Raw genomic sequence first — 21,445 nt, forward strand, 5'->3', positions numbered from 1 at the left:
AGTATAGTCACGTCCTTCAAAACGATTAAAATTGATTATGCATTCCTTAAATCATGACAGACACACGTGCATGCACACATGCACACACTCATGAGGGTTAAGACTTTGCTAGTTTAGTAGAAGTCATCAAGGTGCCGCTTGTTATTAAGTCAAACCTTAAAATGCACCTATCAACAATAATCTCTACTGAACTTTCAGCTGCTCTTTTTGTGCATCATTTGTATTGACATGCCTCCTCATTTTTTTTGCCACAAAACTAGCAAACCACTCCTTTCTATCATGAAGAGAAGGCAGAGCATTAATTGTTCAGGTGAAACTTGGGGATAACAATTACAATGACTCCCAGGATGCTTTTAGTGATCCAGAAAGCTGAGTATCAAAGCATTTCCCTTTGTTTCACATTCTCACAAAGCAAATCCATAGAGGTACTTGATATATGTTAGTTTCTTTCCCGCCTGTTGTGCTGCACAGAGTGTTCTGGCTTCCTGCTGTTGTCCCTGTTCTCCATTTTTATCCCCATGCCACAGAGCCTGGTGCCTGCCCCTGCTACTAATTGCTTTTGTTTACAGATAACATGTGCTGTGTGTTGCCACGCAACTCGCTGCCCTTCAGAAAATCCTGTAGGTCCCCTTTCTCCTCTGATAGTAAGGCAGTGTGCCAGCAGCTCCTCACTTTTCATATTCAAACCATCTAGGTTGTGTAAGAGGCACAACATTGGACGCCGCTGCTTTGGAGACTTCTTTGTGATGGCTTTTAATATAGGAGAGCGCAACCTGGATGTGGCAGAAAAGGCAGGGTTCAGAGGTGTTTTACAAAGCAGCCACTGGTAGTCAGACCCACTGTGCTGGGTCAATGAGTAAAACATATATTTCCCTCTGTGCGTGTCATGGCAAAAATATACCAGTATACAGATGGTCCCATTGGCATCGCTGTAGTAGTTTGGGCTTATAACTTTGAAGGTCCCCAATGATGGTGGCATTATAGGTGGAGGTATCCATAGGTGCAAATCCTCTCCCAAATTCCTCAGAGGCAGAGGCAGCACACCTTCCTAATATATTCCTTTCCAGTTCAAGGGGAGGCAGCTAGAAATTACTTAGAAGTTGCAAAACTGTAAACCAGCTATAACACCCGTCTGCTGAAGAGCAGAGGGTTCAGGAAACCATTGACAGTGTCCAGAGCCACTCAGGGGGAAAGGTTTGCAAAAAAAAAAAAAAAAGGAAAAGAAAGACTGATCCATATTTATCTCCTCCAGAACTGTCTGAGCAGGTATATACCCTCTATGCCCCCTATTGGGGCCATACACAATCAAGGTGTCAGAAGCAGCAAGCTCAGCAGTTTCAGAGCTGAAAGTCGCATAGGCCAGCAGAGGCTTTGCTAGTAGAAGACGTAATGTTTGTGCTTCCTTGGGCCAGCTTCAATGAAGGGCTCAAGCTCTTCACTGCTTGTAATGTTCAGGCAATCTAGAACTTGCTGTTCTGTTCTCCAGACCTTTATTCCATGACATAAATGAAAGTTGTGCCTTGTGACCTTTTTCTGCCTCAATGCATGGTGAATTTGAAACTATCACTAAAGTAGACCCAGGAACATCCCAATTAGTTAATAAATATATCTGCCTGCTCCTATGCATGCAGTGGAATATTAGAAAACTAAACTGTATTCCTGTGTTCACCCATAGCTGTGAATAGAATGGAATGGAATGGAATGGAAAAGAATATTTCAGTTGGAAGGGACCTACGATGATCATGTAGTCCAACTGCCTGACCAATTCACGACTAACCAAGTTAAAGCATGTTATTAAGGGCATTGTCCAAATGCCTCTTAAATATTGACAGGCTTGTGGTGTTGACCACCTTTCTAGGAAACCTGTTCCAGTGTTTGATGCCCCTCTCGGTAAAGAAATGTTTCCTAATGTCCAGTCTAAACCCCCACTGGCGCAGCTTTGAACCGTTGCCATGTGTCCTATCACTGGATACCAGGGAGAAGAGCTCAGCGCTTCACCTCCTCAGGAAGCTGTAGAGAGCAATGAGGTTGCCCCTCAGCCTCCTTTTCTCCAAAGTAGACAAACCCAAAGTTCTTAGCCACTCCTCATAGGACATTTCTTCCAGTTATTGGGGTCCCAAATAACTTTATATTAATTCCTTGTGCATGAATATTTGGCTGCCTCTTCCAGAGGATTTTCTGATTGCTTTACACCACCTCAGGAACACAATGATGCAAATTTGAAGCCCCAAACAAGTCTTTCACATAACACTCAGAAATGCTTAAGTGCTTGTTACTTTATAGCTCATCAAAATCTGGCCAGTTCTTGAAAATAATTAAGCCACTTTAAGTCAAAATTCAGGAATATTCAGTCAGCATTATAATATGACAGAATTTTGCCATGTTGGATCACATAACAGCCCCTTAAGCAAGGGAAGACTGTTACACTACTAATTAATCTATTATTATGCCAGCATGTAGATGAAAAAATGAGAAACGGTAGCTTACCTGACTCGCTGGACGATCTGTGGAGGCACTTATTTAGCAAAGCTCCCACTGACTGTGTGTGACTAGGAGCGATACCTTGAGGCAGGGAAGGACTCTCACCTCTCTATGTTTGCCTATATTTGATATGCTTACACACTGTTTTCTAAAACTGGTCTCACATGCAAGATGTGGTTTAGCAGGAGAATCCATACGGCCTTTGCAATGGGCTGTAATGTACAACAATGGGCTATAATATACAACAGGGGCAATGCTGAAGTTCTGGGTTACTGTGGAGGCTCCCCCAGCACTCGGTTTCTATCCTGGAGGGTGTCCCCTCCTCTGTCCGGACATCTCCTCTGGTAGGTCGCAGTGGCTGAACTGCCAAAGCTGACTGACAGCTGCTGCCCAAGCTGGAACCAAAACAACAATTTCCAAGAAAAGCATCCTATTCTGAGCAGATGACAAAGTTCCCGAAGAACTGTGTGTGAGACCCTCACACTGCAGCATATGCCATTTTTTGGGTTACCAACGTGTTTTTCTGCCAGTCAAGACTTCCAAAACCTTCCACTTTATGGTTTACCTATTTCACTGTATTTGTGGAGGAAAGGCGCAGAATTTCTGGACTTGTTTCACCTGACATTGATAGACTCAGCACGTGATTTTTTTCCATTAGACTACAACACCACCTTTATTTACCTTCTCAACTTTCGTATAGGATATTGCAGGATTTGTTATAAGGCCTTTGCTACTCTGGTGGATCTGTGGAATCTGTACTGGAGCTGACTTTGAATAGCTCACTTGTCCACATTCACAATCTATCTTTCAACAACCAGCACAAAAGAAAAGGAGCCAAGTAATGCTGCTGGTTAGAAGTTTCCCCTATTGTTCACCAAAAATAAGCACATCATTAGCTTAAAGCCAGCTGGGGGTTCTGAGGAGAGTAGATACACTCTGCAAAACCCCAGCTTCAAAATAAAAAAAAAAAAGGCCAAAAAAGAAGCTTTGAGAGTGTAATTTTTTACAGCCCTCAGAAGTAATTTAAGAGAGGTGCCCTAGGTCTTGTACACCTTATGTTTTCCTTTCACTGAAGTTTCCCCAAATACTTTACAAATGCTTGCTCTAGCTGGTGAATTTGACACTATTGTTTAGTACAATGATGTGTTTGCAACACTGGAAAGTAATGTTTTGCTACAGTGGAAGGATTTTTTTGCATAGTTGTGTTTCCATTCTTTGATGTGGGTGAGGTGATCTATACCCAGTCAATGCTTTGGAATGCTTTAAACAATGTTTTTAAAAAAAGAAATAGAACTCCATCTTCTAGATTTCCTATATATTAGATCCCTTTTATTCCCTTGCAAAATGCCAAGAACCTAAACAAAACCCTGTCTATCTATGAAGAGAGCTATCAGGCCAAAGAGGGTCTTACTGAGCTTTTGTTCACGTTTGGTTTGTCTAAATCCTTTCATGAGAGCCATATTTCTGAATTCTGTTGTTCATGTATTTTATGTGAATGGCTAGCTGATTTTACTGAATGTATGTAGCAGGGTATACAGAGTGCTTGCAGAAAAAGCAAAAAGTAATGAATTTAAAGCCTTTTGTAGAGGAAATACTAAGCTTTTTTTTCTGAGATCTAGTCCTAGTTGATAGCAATCCTTGGTAATTGGAACTTGAGGCTCAGTGCATCCTGTGCTGTTCCTGAGGTGTTCAGGGAAGGCACAAAGGCTCGAGTGCTTGCAGTTCCGTCTGTTCCACCCTTGCTCGGTCCCAGGGACTAGCATTTACCAGCAGTAACTAACCACAGGAGTCTTGCAGAAAAGCCGAACCCTGTAAGCACAATTTGCATATACAGCACAACACCTGCAATGGCACAGGAGCGCAGCACTCTCGGTTTCATTGCCGTGTCACCCAAATGAGTTATATCACTATTATATGATATGACTCATTATGAGGAAGACAAGGTTATTTCCCTGTAACCTGAGGTCTGTGAGTTATATTGTTTTTGCACAGCACTATGAAGTCCAACTTAATAGGCTTGCCTTAAATAGCCATGCAAATAGGGGTTTTTAACAGTTTTCTGTTAAATACAAAGGGTTTAAATTCAAAGGGTGTTCTCTGTCGTCAGCATTACATTGTCAGAGTTCATAGTCTGCTGAAGAGTTCATATTCAAAGGCAGCTGCTGCTTCTGAGCGGCTCTGCATTGCCATCAAGGTAATAAAACAATGCTGATATTCACTCTCAGAATCAGATGGGGAAGGGAGTAGGAAAAGAGGGCTTTTAACTTTGTATCTGCCTCTTCCAGTTCTTCCCAGACAGCTTTTTCCAACTCAGAGGAGGAAAATAGGAGGCCTGTCCTACCTTTTCATACAGCCACACCACAGAGTTCAGGGGGTGACACCACGGGCGTTCAGGGGTGCACCTGGGATAACACCAGAGCAGAAGGGCTGCTGTGTGGCCTGCCAAAGGGTTTGAAGGGGTATTTAGGCCCTTAATAACAAAAAAGCTTCCACATCCTGGTGTAAGGGATCGAGGGAGCCAGAATCTGGCAGCAGTAACATCACAGGAGCTCCTCATCAGCCTCCTCCTGGCCCTGGCCAGGCTGGTCACACATGCCACCAGGAAGAGGGAGCTGTGTGGGTCACCTTGGTGGCTGTGGGCCTGTGTCCACACCTTGTCCTCCCACATCCCAGTGCAGAGCACTCCTAGGTGGTGTTTACTGTCTCTCTGGACAGCTTCAAAGGGTGGCGGATGCTATCAGGGATGCTCTGCTTGATATCTCCCTCCAGTCCTCTTCAGATCCATTTTCAAGCTTGTAACTTTTGCACCCTTTCCATTTATTTTTTCTTTATTTGTTGTCCTCTGGAATCAGTTATTTTTCTTCCGAAGTTTAATTTTTCTCTCTCTCTTTTTTTTTTTTAAAGGCCTTTCCCTTTCTGCGAATGGATTGAAGGTTTCATTAAAGCCAGGAACAGATAGGGTGAGTTTTCCTGAGGGTGAGGTGTCCTGAGTGCACCCAATGGTTACTTGGAGAACTTGGGAGCTCGGCTGTGACCCAAGAGGTCTGACCTGCCCTGAGATAAGGTGCTGGGCTCCCGGGGGTGGCAGGAGACCAGGGTGTGGTAAAAAGTCTCAAGTGTCTCATCAGGCCGGAGGGGTGGGAGCTCTGCTTGCTCCAATGGAGAGGGAAGAAAATGGCTGGGCTGTGCCTGCTGTTCCTCCTTCACCAGGTTAGATTCGAGTCCAGACCTCACTTTGTATGCCACCAGCAAGGGGGCATATAGGCTAAGAGTATTCCCAGGCTTTTATTTTCCTCCTACAGCCATGTTTTTCCCTTTCTCTTGATTTTACCAGTTTCTGTTTATATTGCTTTTTTGACACTCAATAGTTCTGTCTGTCAGAAGTTTTACATCCCTATACAAGTGTGATTTCTGTCTGTTAGTGACTGTTTGGTGAGCAGTGTGGGAAAGAACATAGGAATTTTCACATAGGCAGTGGTTTTCTGGGTTTTCCTGACAGTGATAATGGCTGAGATTTGGCCTGTGGTTTAAAAAATCCAGGCTGGAACACATGGAAGAAAATCATAGCAGCAGGTTTTTTTTCCAGAATGCCTTTCTCTTTAGGTAACACAAGTGATGTCAGCTTTCAGACATGAGGTTTGTATAAGCAGAATACAGCCAGTCCAGCTGACGAGTTTGTGCTGGAGACGTCAAGTTCAGCTGGAAGGAGTTTGTATCTGGATGTTTTCAGTCAGCTGAAACCCAGGAAGACAATTTCCCAGTACAAAGCCTTTGAGACTCTTAACCTCAGATAGTACTGCTGGATCTTGTTCTTCAGGACATCTGAAACTACTTGGGGCTGTAGAATATACCTTCAAATTGCAGGCAGTCATGTTTGACTGCACTGGGGTTTCAGTTCTAACAACCACGCATACAAATGGACTATAACTTGTACCACTGCTGTACACTGGAGTTTGACTGGCGCATGTCTTTTGCGAGACCTCACAGTTAAATGTATGCCTAACTCCACATTATTATGATGTTTTTAAATATAGGGTGGTATTATATAAATGAACGGCTTTACTCAGCAGTTTTCTGCAAGTAATAGGCACTTTATTAAAAAAATTCCAGATCAGCTTACAGCTTAACCCCAGTCATTGACAACCATCTTTAACAACAAACCTCTACTTTTCAGGGAATGGGACTGTGCAAAATATTGAAAGGTCAAGCCTGTGGCTGACATACTTTTTAAGATCTTAAAAATTAGGTACCTCAAATATCCTTGCAGAGTGACAGTTTAAACAGCTCCTTGCTTTCATTAGCAAGGAGTCATTTGTTGAGTGGCAGAGCCTCTTACCGAGGTAGTTTGTAGCATTTCTTTACCAGCATAGTTTGTAACAGTAGTACCTAAGGAAAATAGTCTATTGAGAGTATATGGTCTAACAGAGAGCAAAGAATTGGTGGTGGTCTAATTGGTGGTCTAATTGATGGTCTAATTGCCAAGCCACTGGCTTTTTCTTGCACAGGCTAAATCATTAATTTTGCACTTCTTTCAACATAGCTAAGCTGGCAAGAGGTTTAAGCACCATCTGTGCCTGTGCTTATTTAACAGATAAAGTAGAAGCATCAGAAAATTCTGAGAATCTGAAAAAAAGCAAATCAAAGCAATGCAGGTATGATTCAAAATATCTAATCATACTCCCCATGCTTTTCACCAGTGTGCTTTCCCTCAAAGCCAATCTTTGTTCCAAGCATTTGTATACAAAATGTAGGTACATGGGCCTCATTTTCTCCTGAAAGCAAATGGCTTGGCTGAAGCAGGCTGTAGGATGGCCGTGTTTTGGGTAATCCAAATATAAAAGGTCTTTTAATCCACCTGTGATGGCAGGGCCGCACTAGCAGCAGCCAGGGAGACCTGCATCCCCTCTACGCTTAGAGCCTCAGGTGGCTGTCCCCGTGCAGAGGGATGGGAGGTGGCCATCACGCAGGCATCGGTTCACTGGTGCAAGGTGCTCATCTGTCACTCAGACGCAATGACAGACGGAGACCAGCCTGAAGATTGCTCTTCCTCCACCACTCTCCACCTCCCAAAGGAATCTTTTGGCAGGTGTGGGTATTTCATCCAGACATTAAAAAGCTTTGCTTTACCATCTTCCCATCACTGCCAAAAGCTCTGAATACTCTCCTGTGTCAAAAAACAGCTTTGCTTTAGACCTCAAATAATTAAAATCAAACAGAAATTGTTACAACTTTAAAAAAAAAGCTTAAAACCTGTGGGCTGAAGATAAGCTGGGGACATATTCATTTAAAAAATGGCTTCTCCAGTTGGCAGAAGTTTAGAAAGGTTGTACGTTTATACAGGTACCTACAATCTCTGTCCCTTCACCAAGCATTAATGTAAATATATGGAGAAGGCATTCATTTCTTCACACATGAAAACCGCTTTCTTTGCTGTATGGTCAGAAAATTACCAGGGGCAGATTTTTCTGGCTTCACAAAACAAAGCCAGCCGTCCACATTAGCTCAGCATCCTGGCCGAACTTTGTGCACTTTCTGTTTTCCAGCAAAAGTTCATTCCTCGAAACATCTTGTTCTTGGAATAATCCTGGCAGTCAGAGAGAAAAAAATGGCCATTTTTTGGATGCTTTTCACCCATGGTTTTAGGCGTAGCACACTGCCAGTGCTACCAGACCTTCCGCCAAGGAACTTGGCAATGGGTCTGCTGTTGGTAACTACAGAGGTTTGAATCTGTCACTTTTTTCTGAGATTTTCAGAGGGGAAAAATATTGCTCTTCTCCCAGTTTTTCCTCTTGAAGTTGATGGAAAATTAGAAGTACGTTCACAAATGTAGCTCTTTCAGAGTGAACAACAAAAATCGTTTACAGTAGAATTTGAAACCATGTTGTTATTGCTGCATTTAATCCTTTGGATCACTTTTACTAACTAATAAGCAATTTTAAGAAAGCTTACTTCAGAACTTAGGTACTAGGTTATTACAGTGCCTGCATACTCCAGGCTTATATGCTACAGCTAAAATATACTTTTGATCATACTCTTTAATGTTTCTCATGTTTCTTTTTCAAGTTCCTTCTTAAGAAATTCTAACATGAGGTCTCGGCATCGGTGCTACTTCTAAGCCTTATGGACATAATCTTCCATTTTGCTTATAAATCAATAATAATAATGGTGTTTTTTACTTTTAATTTTCTATGTTCTCCTGTTTTAGAACTACAAAGGCAGAGCAATACCCAGGAGCAATTCTGGTAGTTCGGAACTTTGTAGTCCCCTCTGCTCGCAGGCAGGGCTCAGTGATCCCAGCTCTCACACTCGTCTGACTGGGCAGCACGATCTGAGAGCCGGGGGTTTCTGAGCATGCTAAGGATGCTAAAACAGAGACATTTCCAGAAGAGCACGGTGGGACGATTCATAGATACACAGTTCCTGTACACCACCATCCTCAGGTGACACCCATGTCTCCTATATTTAGTATGGGATTTTATGCATTTTCTCCCCCTCCAAACAGGGGTTAAAAAAATGGCCAGTACAAGACAAAATAAATCAGCTCTCTAATTACTTCTGGAAAGCCAGACTCCTCCTCTGGTACTTTAAAGCTTTAGCTCCGGCTGTGTCCTGGCATATCTCCCGTGTGTGCTTGTTTGCCTACGTCCTCTCTGGGTCTATTTTCACCATTAACTAAAGATTGTCCCCTGGAGGAGCTGATGGAAGATGCCAGTGCAGCATCCCTTGTGTGACCTGCAGCCTTGTGTTTGCAGCTCAGCAGCCTCCTGTCTCCCCCACATTTGCACTCTTGGTCTCTTCTCAGAGGTGACTCCAGTTCTGTTTATCTCGGGGAATCAACACAAATCTGTTTGCAGTCTAGTAGCTCTGAGTTTCCCGAGATTACTCCCAAGTGTGGGAGTTGTCCCAAAACATCTCTGCTGTTGTGGCTGCCTTAGCCAGCATCTCTTTGAAATGCAGGCTTCAGGTGATTGACTTCCAAGTAAGAGGAGCTGAATGGGTTTAGACAGATTAACATTCTAGCAGTAAGTGGCAGTCATTCCAAGGAGCTAAATCAAATTCTCAAGTGCTCATTAGCAATGGGGGGGGGGGGGGGGGGGGGGGGGCGGGCGGGGAAGAAGAAGAAGGAAAAAAAACTAGTTTGAGAACATAAAAAAGAATTAGCACATAATGGAGAGATTTGGTGGAAGCTGTTTTCTTCGTTAGATTTTTTCATTGATGGCCATCTCCCTGAAACACCAGGTCATGGCGTGCCCCTGCCTTGCAGTTGTTTATAACACGAAGTACGAAGGTGCAGTTGGCCCAGGTTCACTTCAAGTTCAGAATCAGCCTGGTAAAGTTTGTCTGGCAAGACACGCATTAACAATACTGTACTTCAACGGCAGGGTAAAAACTACTGCAGCTGCCATTTGCTGTCTCCATCTTGGAAGGACTCTACACCTCTGAAAAAGAAACCACAAGTCTGCTGTGATGATTTCACTCAGGTCATCCAGGGCACTGCGTGTGCTCGTAATAATTTGTCTGTTTGGAGTGTCCTAATAGGACATAATTGCATAAATCACTGTGTGGGGGAGGTAAAGAGGATGGTCACCACTTAGCAATCCGGACGAGAATTACTGCTGTCTCGGGTTCACCACAGGTTTGGAAAGGTGCAGCCTGTGTTTCACACCGACACTAGCCATTTCCAAACAGCACAGTGAGGAGGAGGGCACAGGGTGGCCATGCAGCAGCCACCCCTCCACAAAGCCACCCTGTGTCCCTTTCCTCTGCCAGCAGAGCTCCTGCCCTGCTGTTGTCCCCTCCCTGGGCACCCACTGCTCTTTCCCCTCCCCACGCTGTTCTCATCGATCGCTTCAGGGTGAAGCTTCGCAAGCAAGGGTGAAATGTAGGCCTGAACCTTACCAGGGAGTGGAGTAGTTTACATTAATTAAAAATATTTACGGTTTTTTCTAAAGCTTGTTTTCCCAGAGTTCTACAAATCATGCAAACAGATTTTTGCAGTTTAGGCAACTGCACTGCAAAACTTCACCTGTTCTCACTGAAAACAAAATGAAGGGCATAAGTAGGAAAGATTTTAAATGATTAACAGCTAGTCTCATAAAAGCAAAATCAGCTCTACCTGGGTAAGATTTTCTATGCAGAGTGAAGTCCCCCTTTTACCTCTTAGGTTTCAGAAGCAGCAGAGGCAAATCCTGCCCTGGGTCCCCTTTGCTGCTTGATTTACTCAGAGAAATATTTTTGCTGCTGTTTGATGCAGCGCTAATGAGTTTAAAACCCAGTGGGTTAACAGCAGCTGAGCAGTGGTGAGAGCACAGCCCCGAGCTGTACCCGGCTACAGACTCGCCTGGAGGAGAGGAGGGAAACGGGACAGCACCTTGCAGATGGGAATACTTGATGGAAAGCTGTCTGAGGGTTTGGTTTCAATCCATGCTGCTTCGGCCCCTGCACACTCTGACTGCTCTGCGCAATGGTGCTTTCAGTGCAGCTCACCCTCAGCACAGGAGCATCCCTGATGGAAAGTGCCTGGGTGCTCTGGCAACAGAGTCAGCGTGAAGCCTGGAGACAAGACAGTTAAATACATTCCCTTGACCAGCACCCACATTTTTCAATGCCTTTTAGAAAGCTGCTTTTGCTGGGGCGGGGGGGGCAGGGGGAAGCAGCGAAGAGATCAAGACGTCAGGAAATGCTTTTGCTGACTTGGTGTGAAGAAAATATTTTTCTTATCCAAAATGTCAGAAGCAGCTGAATAACCCACTTCACCTTCCTTCCTTTCCTCTCTTCCCTCTCTAGGCCGTCTGCCTCTGCAAAGAACATTTCTTCAACCACTTGACATCCCATCTAGCATATGTATTTGCGACTTATTCTCCTGCATGGTCAGCTCCTGGAACTATTCAAAATGGTGGACACCTCTTGGTTTGGCTCCTACCTTGCATCAATGGGCACAGCAAAGCCTTCTGCTTGGATCCATCACACACACACGGTGCCACAGAAACAGAAGCTGAAATGACAGAAAATGAATTTTCTTTCTGGGATTCTGAATCTCTCCACTATAGTCTTGATAGTTTACAAGCAGTAAATTTGTGGACTTAAGCCCATTATGCTTGAAAGTGCTGCATACTGCAAAAATTCTTGCAGGAATTTGAGTGATTTCTGCTAGGAAGTGTCATGCATTGCTCCCATGATCACTATTACAAAGTATGATCCTAATTAGAAAAAAAAAAACCAAACAAAAAGTACCTTTGTATTCGGAATCCTGGCTCTTTGCTAGCTTAAGTGGTTATTTCCTTCCCCTTTCCTTTGGATTTCTGTGTTCCTCTAAGCCAACACAGGTAAAGAACAGGGAGTTGGATCCCTTTCCTACAATACTGTACATCAGCAGGAGCTTAATATATCCTAATTGCATTCACCTGTACAGCCCCCAGTACAAGCACCTTGTGCACAACATAGTGCCCAGGATCATTATTAACAGTGATGATTAATGGATAAATATCTGTCAGAAACAGCGTGGGAATAACCGATCATCCCTTTAGGCAGGGGGATGCACTGGATGACCTCGCAAAGTCTCTTCCAGCACCATGACTCTGTGATAACATGAGCCGAAAAGGACTCCATTCTTGATTTTCAAATAGTGAGATGTTTGTGGGGCAGCAACTATCAGCTAGAAAAAAAAGCATCCTTACGTCCGCAAGCAGAGCTCATTGCTAGGCGTGCAAACTTCTCGTGACATGTAAAATTTTCAGGAATTTTTGATCATAGAATCATAGAATGGTTAGAGTTGGAAGGGACCTCAAAGATCATGTATTTCCAACCTGACATGGGCAGGGACACCTCCCACTAGACCAGATTGCTCAAAGCCCCATCCAATTTGGCCTTGAACACCTCCAGGAATGAGGCATCCACAGCTTCCCTGGGCAACCTGTTCCAGTGCCTCACCGTCCTCAGAGTAAAGAATTTCTTCCTAATACCTAATCTAAATCTCCCCTCTTTCAGTTTAAAACTGTTACATTTTAAAACTATTTCGGTTTAAAACCATTAATGATTTTCTTCAAAGTATTACCACACTTTACTTGTACTATGATACTACCTGCCCATGACAGGCTTCTCATTCAAAGTGGTGCTTTTAGTCATGTCTGTAATGTATAAGCCTGAAACTCGAGCATGGATTGCAGTAGTTAGAGAATTCAACCCAACAATGCATCATACAACTACTGTTTTCTTACCTGCTTCAATGGAAAGAGGTTTATGTTAGAGAAGAATGAATGAAGACGACATATCTCGGAGATTTAGCTTTTTGTAAAGCCATTCTTTCTATCTTCCACAAGAAAACTAAGAACAAGAGCACACTTTAATGAAAATATCATTTTATTTTAAATAAAGATCCTAATTTTTAAAGGGGAGAAGTATTTCAACTGGTGAAACTTTGTTTGATGAAGGTGTGAACAGAAATGCAGTGGCATGAAGCTGGTGCCACTGCAACAGATCATGTGCGTGATCAGGTTTGTTCCCAGGTGGTGGCTGCTCCTAGATAATTAGGCAATGCCTTCCCCGCTGCCCCAGCGGCCAGTAGCTCGGGGGCTATTTCTGCTGAGTTAGATGATTTGTCCTGAACTACATTTGGGAGTCCTTACAGGATTTTCTCTGTCGGCTCAACTTCAGCTTGTACTAAAGGAGTGGTAGCAGATGGGAGGGAACAGGTACTTCTCAGAGCCCCATAGGTTTTTGCATGGTGTCTGCCTGCAATCTTTCCACAGGTGCTCAAAGCCTAGTTCTAGTTTTCTCCAGTTGCTCCTGCACATTGCCTGTCACTCATCTCACTGGGTAGGGTCTATGATTTTCGCTACCTGCAAGTTAAGCTGGTGAATTTTGAGATAAACTGTGATAAATGGGTATGTCTGGGAAAAAGAAAAAAAGAAAGTGAACTGTAGTAAAGACTATGGAAGTAGAAGAAAAAAGAATTAGAAGAAATTAGGGTACTACTCAGGAGAAATGCAAAACAAAGCCCCAAAAGCACTTTGGCCATGGCAGTAGAAAGTGCTGCTAACAGCACAGCTGTCTCAGCACTGGCTAGAGGGGAGACGTTTCTCACTCAGTGCACTGCGTTCCTCTCTGTCTCTCTTGCTTAAAACAATTCTGGCTTTAATGCCAGTAGATATTTTGGCTTTGTCAAGGTTATTATTAACAAACCACTAATTACTAAGCTAATAGTTTTTTTTAAAAAAAAAGCAATTAAGGCCTATAAAATTCATATAAACTCTCTGCTTTTGTAGGAGTGGTCTGGCAAGGATGGTAGAGTCCATTGCACAGCGCTGAAGGTAAGTCCCAGCTGGCTTCCAGGCAGTGTAAGTCATCAGGTCTGTGGCAACTCGTACTTCTCAGCAGAGGTGGGAGGGGATCTGGAAAACTGCATATTGCAAGATAATAAAAGCTAGTTTTGAATTTGTATTTGATTCCTAGGTGGAGGAATGTTCAACTATTGATTGCTTAGTAATAGCTCTGCAATAATTAAGCTGAAGCAATTACTTCCGATCTAGGTTTCTTTCTGGTTAATTTAATTGACAAAGAGAAATGCTAATCTAGTAAACAACCAGATGAGTTAGTACCGGTTTATCTTTGAACTTATAGGTTGAATGAAAAGCCCTTGGCTTCATCATCTTCTCCATGTCTGCTTCCTGCCACCACAGGAACAGCCTGCCCAGGGAGGTGGTTGAGTCACCATCCCTAGAGGTATTTAAGAAACATCTAGATTTGGCACTTCAGGGCATGCTCTAGTGACAGAGATTGTAGGGGGTTTTTTTGTGTGTGTATGGTTGGACTTGATGATCTCAAAGGTCCTTTCCAACCATGAAGATTCTATGATTCTAAGATTCTCAGCTGGGCAGGACACATTTTCACCATCCATTTGCACTAAGTGTTCCTTACTTCCTTCTTTTTCACTCTCCTGCTTAAAGCTTTAGCTTTCGTAGAGACCTATCCTCAAATGGTCACCACGTCTTTTATTCATGTACATACAGTCTGCAGTTTTCACATAGGCTGGGTGAATTTCACTTTTATACCATACATTTTAATAAATTTTCAGCTAGGGAGGATTTAATTCCTCTTTAGAATTATCTTGGTTGGACCATCAGATTAGGCTGAAAAGATGCTGTGAAATACTGAAAAAGAGGAAAAACTAGAAACATACAGATGTTTATCATTAGCTAACTGCAGGGCACTACAGGTAAGTGAACTGAAGTGATAAATATGCTTTTTGTACAAAATCACAAATCTGTGTTGCACTGTTCATCATGCTGCCATGAATCTCCAGGTGCTGGCAAGGGTAGGGGTCCTCTTCAAACATTGGAGCAAGAAACACTGTGCTGCTGTTATATCATTGTCACCAGCATTGTCTCACATGCTCAGTTGCAAAATAATTATAATAGAAATGATCAAAACTGGACTTGAGTACACCTTAGATTATTCCTGCCAGAGCTGGTCACTCTCTCTATGTTTCAAGCTGGTTTGACAGGCAGGCAGAGTGTTTTTAACTTTCCTATACCTGATCTGAAACTGCACACATATTCTGTGCAAATCCAACTCTCATACTGCCTTGCAGTGCAATCTGCTCTTCAGTATCACCTGTATTCCTTTTGTGGTTCTTGGCTTTTTTTTAAAAAAAGAAAAAGAGAACAGAGAAAATATCATGAGCTGAAAAATTTCCCTGTTACATAGCTTTCTGCCCCTATTTACCAGCAAGGTGTGTGGATATTTTGTAATGTTTAATTACTCCTTCCATTCCCATTGCTGATGCTTGGCTCTCATAGAATCATAGCATGGTTAGAGTTGGAAGGGACTTTAAAGATCATCTACTTCAACCTCCCTGCCATGAGCAGGGACACCTCCCACTAGACCAGGTTGCTCAAAGCCCCATCCAGCCTGGCCTTGAACACTTCCAGGGATGGGGCATCCACAACTTCCCTGGGCAGCCTGTTCCAGTGCCTCACCACCCTCAATGAATTTCTTCCTAATATCTAACTAAATCCCCCCTCTTTGAGTTTTATACTGTTATGCCTTGTCCTATCACTACACTCCCTGATAAAGAGTCCCTCCCCACCTTTCCTGTAGGTCCCCTCTATGTACCAGAAGGCTGCCATAAGGTCTCCCTGGAGCCTTCTCTTCTCCAGGCTGAACAACCCCAACTCTCTCAGCCTGTCTTCACAGGAGAGGTGCTCCAGCCCTCTGATCATCTTTGTGGCCCTTCTCTGGATTTGCTCCGACAGATCCATGTCCTTCTTATGTTGGGGGCTCCAGAGCTGGATGCAATACTCCAGGTGGGGTCTCACCAGAGCGGAGTAGAGGGGCACAGTCACCTCCCTTGACCTACTGGCCACGCTTCTTTTGATGCAGCCCAGGATGCAGTTGTCTTTACTCTCCTAGTAGTTTTTTCCTTTTGCATCAACAATTATTGATTTCTGTGTCCTCTTTCGAGGGTGAGAGACACACAGCCAGATGCTGGTGCTTGCCCAGCCTGGGAGTTTGGGATTTCCTCACCAGTGGGGGCAGGCAGTAGTTCCTTAAGCCTGGGGTGAGGAAACATGAGTCGTGTTTGATCAAATGTGGTCAAGGGCCCAATCTTACTTTTCTTTTTACCATATCGTGGCCCCATGGGAGTATTTTAAGGAATTACTTAGAAAATGAGTTAGATCTCATGGAACTTGGTTTGTGACATCTGCCACCCATTATTGAAGGTAGTTGCTAGAGGCTTTCAAGCTCCTGTACCAGAACAAGAAACAAGAACAGTTTCGAAATTTGAGTATAGACACAGAGCTTTGCTGAAAGCCAAGGCAAGTGCAAAGATAACCATGATTTCCTGCTGAAATTCATCTTTGTGCATACGTCCTTTTAAGGTTAGTAGGTCAAGAACACCACTTCTGGGTGGGTGGGTAGACTGGAGACAACTGAGGGGTCAGAAGCTGCGAGCTAATGCACAGAACAGAGAAGAAGCTGGAAGCGTACAGCAGTGCGTGGACAGTCCTACCAAAAGCCCACAGAGGGGCCTTCTGGTTTAGAGTCATCTGTTGCTGCACATAAACTATTTCATGATTATTTGATTTTTCCTGTGTCCAAGAAATCATGCACTTAAATATTTTTGCAAGCAGTCTGAATTGCGATAAATGTTCCTGGTTTTCTTGCAAATTGCTAATTAAAAAAAAAAGCCTTTTAATTTTACCCAACTATTTAGGTCAAAAAAACCTATCACTGTTTATTAACATGAGGCTTATGTGGGACAGAGATCTCAGCTATCTGGGTGACCTTCCTGTATGATGGGTTCCTTTTTCTGTGTTACAGTCACACAGCCTGTGTCCCATGTCCTGCTGGAGTACTTCTGTCATTGGAGAGCGGAGGGGGTTCAGCTTTCACCATTATTTTCGAGTCACTGAGTCATTTGAGTATATTTTTTTTTTCTGCTAACCACCCATGACTATTATGGGATGTGTGTGAACACCCCCTCCCTCCCACAGGCACAAACCTTCCTAGCTGTTCCCCTGACCTCTATGCAAGATCGCACCCAGCCAAGCACGCAAGTGTCTGCATGTGCTGCGGTGATATCTGATGTTGTCCTGGCGGCCTCGCAGACCTTGCTGCTTCTGTACGCTGAGAAACAGAATTTGTGAATTTAGGCAACTTCTTTTGTTTTCTTTTCCTTCTCTACAAGGATTAATAAATAGCTGAATTCTACTTGGCTTGATTTTTTGTTCTGCTCTCAGAGCTTGCTTCAGTACATAGTGATAATTTCCTGCTGAACTGCTTCTGCTGCACTTTGCCTGTTTCACTTCCCTTCCAAGAGAAGCGACTTCAGAGTAAATACCAGACCAGCACGCGGTGTGTGTCCTAGCCAGGGTTGAATGTGACCACATAGCCTTGTGATTTTACCCAGCTCCTGATTTCACCAGCAACAGCTTCTGGTTTTGAGCTAGAGAAATGTATGTTTGCTATGAAGAGAGCGCCACGTTTTCACCTGTGAGTTCTCAACCATCCACACGGAAGAAGTTGTCTCCGAGATCCCCTGTGCAAACTACCCACTCTTCTGAGCTGAGAAATTAAGAGAGAAGAGCCATACCACATTCAGAGGGTTTTACCCTAGCATTTTCAGGTCCTCATTTTATTATGAGGACTGGAAAACCACTTTGTATGTGTGAGAGAGCTCAACATAATAACAGAAACGACATTGCTATTATTATTTCTGTGCTGGAGGAGGTGCTGCCCGTGGCTATGTGAAAGTGCAGAGCTCTCTTCCCTACAGAGCTTTAATGAAATCAAGGGGGAAGAGGAGGAGCAGGAGCTTGTTGCAGCACCCTGCAAGCTGTGGGTTTGGTTGGAGGTGCAGCAAGGGTTATCCAAGGGCATGTCAACATGCAGCCAAGGTGCGTTGTGCAGACACCCCTGAACTACAGCATCCCAATGGACCTCTCTGGCTCCAGGAGGCCCCAAGGAGTATTTCCTGGCCAAACGCAGCAGGAGCACAGGGTGTACCAAGCATGCCCACTCCCCGGAGTAAAGGGTTTCCATCAAAGATAAAATCGAGCCACTGCTATCAAAGCCAGGCAATGCTGTGACATCCCGGCACTGGGGCTTGTTGGGGAGCAGAGCCCCTGGGCGGAGGGGACAGCCCGTGGAGCTGCTGTGGCTGCCCCTCCATGGCCATGGGCTCCTGCGCAGAGCGAATGCAAACCTCAAAATCCACAGGCTGCTTTGTACCCGCCTCCCACAGGCGTAACAGGGTGCGTAGTGGTGGAAAGCCGGGACTTAGAGGTGGAGGACAGTTATTGCAAAGGGCAAAAAGAGGACAGCAAGCTGCAGTGCAGCCAGACAGGCTGCATAGCTTCTGCCAGTGCCAGGTGAGGACACCCCTCCTGGCTTGTCATCTGCATCCCAAAACTAGGAATCTCTCACAACTGTCACAACAGACCTCTGTCTTAATGAGGAAAAAGCAGTGGTGGCCTTACCTGCTTCTTTTATCTTGGGAATTTTATTTGGTGTGAGGGCAGCATGGAAGAACAGATGAGGTTACTTGTAGAAAAGCAAATATTAGCGTGACCTGGGCTGGCACTGCTGGAGTCACGGCAAGGCAGAGGCAAAGTGCTGAGATGGAGACAAGAATGAGAAGGGCTGAGATATGAAGGGTTTAAATGAAAGCCTGAATCTGAAAGCGTGTAGATAGAAGACGAGGCTGTTGAGAGGAGTAGGATGGTCAAACCACCAAGTAGGAAGGCAAGACGTACAGTCTGGGAGGAGATGGTGGGGAGGGAGGGAAGTCATGGAGGCAGAGGTTGCAGTCAGCCTGCATGGAAGCATCAGAGAGAAAACAGCACAGGTGAGAAAATGTGAGAGGACAAGAGGATGGGTAAAATCATGTCAGCTGCTACCATTTCTTAATAATTCAAATTATAATCTTTATAATGCAGATTATCAATAACTTGAGCTATTCCATTAAACTTCTGTATTCAATGTTGTGAGGTGTTTTCACAACCACGTGAGGAAAAGAGACAAGATTTTTCCCCCACCCATAAAAAAATTCTGGGCAAATTCTTCTGTAAAAGTCTGTGATGCCTTTCATGAAGTTATGTGTCTGGATTTGATCTTTGAAAGGAATTTCATTCTCTTACATTACACTCTTTTGGTCTTGGTGGAGACTGATCTTGAACGAAGCCAGTTTTGGTGGTAAAAGGCATTCTATCCAAGCCACAGGATCTCTATGTGCATCCCAAGTGACAGGAGTTAGTTTAATTATTCTGCACTGATACCAGTAGCAAAATACCTGTAAATATATTCTGAGACAAAGCTGAGTGTTTGCAATATGGGGAGTTTTGTTGGTATTTATTGGCATTTAAACCTATAGACAGAGCCAGCTCTGATGCTCTCAGCTGTGCTGACAAAGGGATGTTTTTTCTGCCCTGATGCTACGCTGGCCCCAGCCAGCTCCCAGGAGAGTGGATGGGACAGAAGACAGGGTGGTCCTGGGAGACCGAAGATCTGCAAGGATTTTGCTGGGCTCTCTCTTTCCTTCCCCTGCCCTCCTCATTAGCTGCCCCATCCATTTTATCTCCTCTTCCCAAGAAATGGGGTCCCAGATCCGCTCCCCACAAAACCTCTCTGGAGCAGATGAAGTATACTGAGAACTTCTACATAAGAAATGACATACTTCATAGCCCACTCTTAGAAATGTTCACTCTCCAAGCTTCAACTTCAACTGGGAAAAAATCAAACAGTGTTAAGATGACTGACTTAATTGCAGACTGTACTAGGAAACGTTCTGTGTTAGAAAGCTTAAACAAAAATTCAGAGTTGAAATAGAGGCTTTTTAACTCTTCTTTTTACAGAAGTAAGAAGTACTCTACTTCTCCAATTAGTTTACTGATATTTAGAAACATTTCATTCCTGAGTAACACACTTTCTCACTTGTGTTTTTTGTAGTTTCCCAATTAGGGTGGAACAAAAAAAAAAGGTTTTTCGTAATCTCCTGAATGAAACGCAGTCACCAAACTTTGAACATGCAGTTTCTTGCTGCAGTAAAGTCAGTACTTGGCAGTAGTGATAAACTGTACAGTAGGTATTGCACAATTGACACCACAATAAGCCATATTTAGAAGGAAGCGTTACAAACTGGGAGACACACCCCCAAAAAAAAAACCCAAGCCCCCCAACACTCAGTGTTCATAGCCAGACATTTCTTATTGCAATTTTAAGATCAGTTTTGGAGGATGCCTTCCTTAATCAAATACGGTTGCCTTTAGAGATTAGTGTTCACAGTCTAATCATGCTGCATTTAGCTTAATTTGCTTTGCTATGGACTCATTAAATTCTTTTCTTTTGGTCAGAAACCCTGCCATGGGTTGGCAGAGGAACAGGAAATCTCTGCTTGGTGCTACAGTGTTGTGTCTGCTCTTTCATTTTAACCCATAGACTGGAGGGTGCTCCAGCGAATTATGGCTGGGTCACTCTTTCCTTCCTATGTAAGGATCTCACAATGCCTTAAAACACTTTGTCAGCTGAACAATTGGGACTTCCAGAGGGAGAAAAATTATTCTGATGTCAAAAATGGCTTAGACTGCCATTAGATCAATTAGTTCTAATGTTTAATTTTAGATGACCTGAACCCCTGATGGCAACAATCCCTACGAATGATGATAAATTTTCAAGGATGCTTTCATCCCAACTCAGCTTGCGATAGATCCAGCATTTGGGGGTCAAGAAGAGACTTTTCTGAATTGCCACTGTCATCTGAATGGCTGCTGCACACTGAGAAAGGAAAGTGCACCTTAGGACATACGTGGCAACATTTACCTGCTATTTGAACTGGAATCTGTGAATCAGAGTACAGTCGGAAATACTCTGTTTATTGCCACAAGCAATAAATAGTGTAGGTTTTGCACTACTGTGCAGTGTAGAAATCACTGTCCTCGCCGAAGTTTGGAAATCCATTAAAAGGCTATGAGCGGATGTGTCATGGTCATCCCTATACCTGCAGGCATGTGCAGACAGATGTGGTACCTTTCAGTCTCACCTGGGCCCATGGAAAGTGTTTTGTCACACACAGAGAGTGAGCAGTAACGGATATTTTAATTGCTGGATGAGCTGTTGCCTGGCATTAGCTCTAACTAGATGTCCCATGTGCTGTAACGCTCTTCACCTGCAGCTGAACTGCCCTGAGAAAAATGTCTAACCCTTCCTTATCTTTGGTATCTTCAAAGCAAACCTGTTTGAGTCCTCCACCAAAAAAGAAGGCATGAACTGGCTTTCAGAGAGGATGTCGAATCCAGTCTGACCAAGCACTGACAAGAACGTCTTGTGGTAGCGTAGCTGGTACGGCTGTTACAATACGAGGAATTATTTGTTTTTCAGAGATATGACAGTCAGAGGTGAGACACACAAGCACACACGAAGAGTCAGTAAAACAAGCAGAGCTACCCTTTTAGCAGCATACCTTAAA

Source organism: Rissa tridactyla, chromosome 5, assembly GCF_028500815.1.
Source record: "Rissa tridactyla isolate bRisTri1 chromosome 5, bRisTri1.patW.cur.20221130, whole genome shotgun sequence".
NCBI classification, from domain to species: domain Eukaryota; kingdom Metazoa; phylum Chordata; class Aves; order Charadriiformes; family Laridae; genus Rissa; species Rissa tridactyla.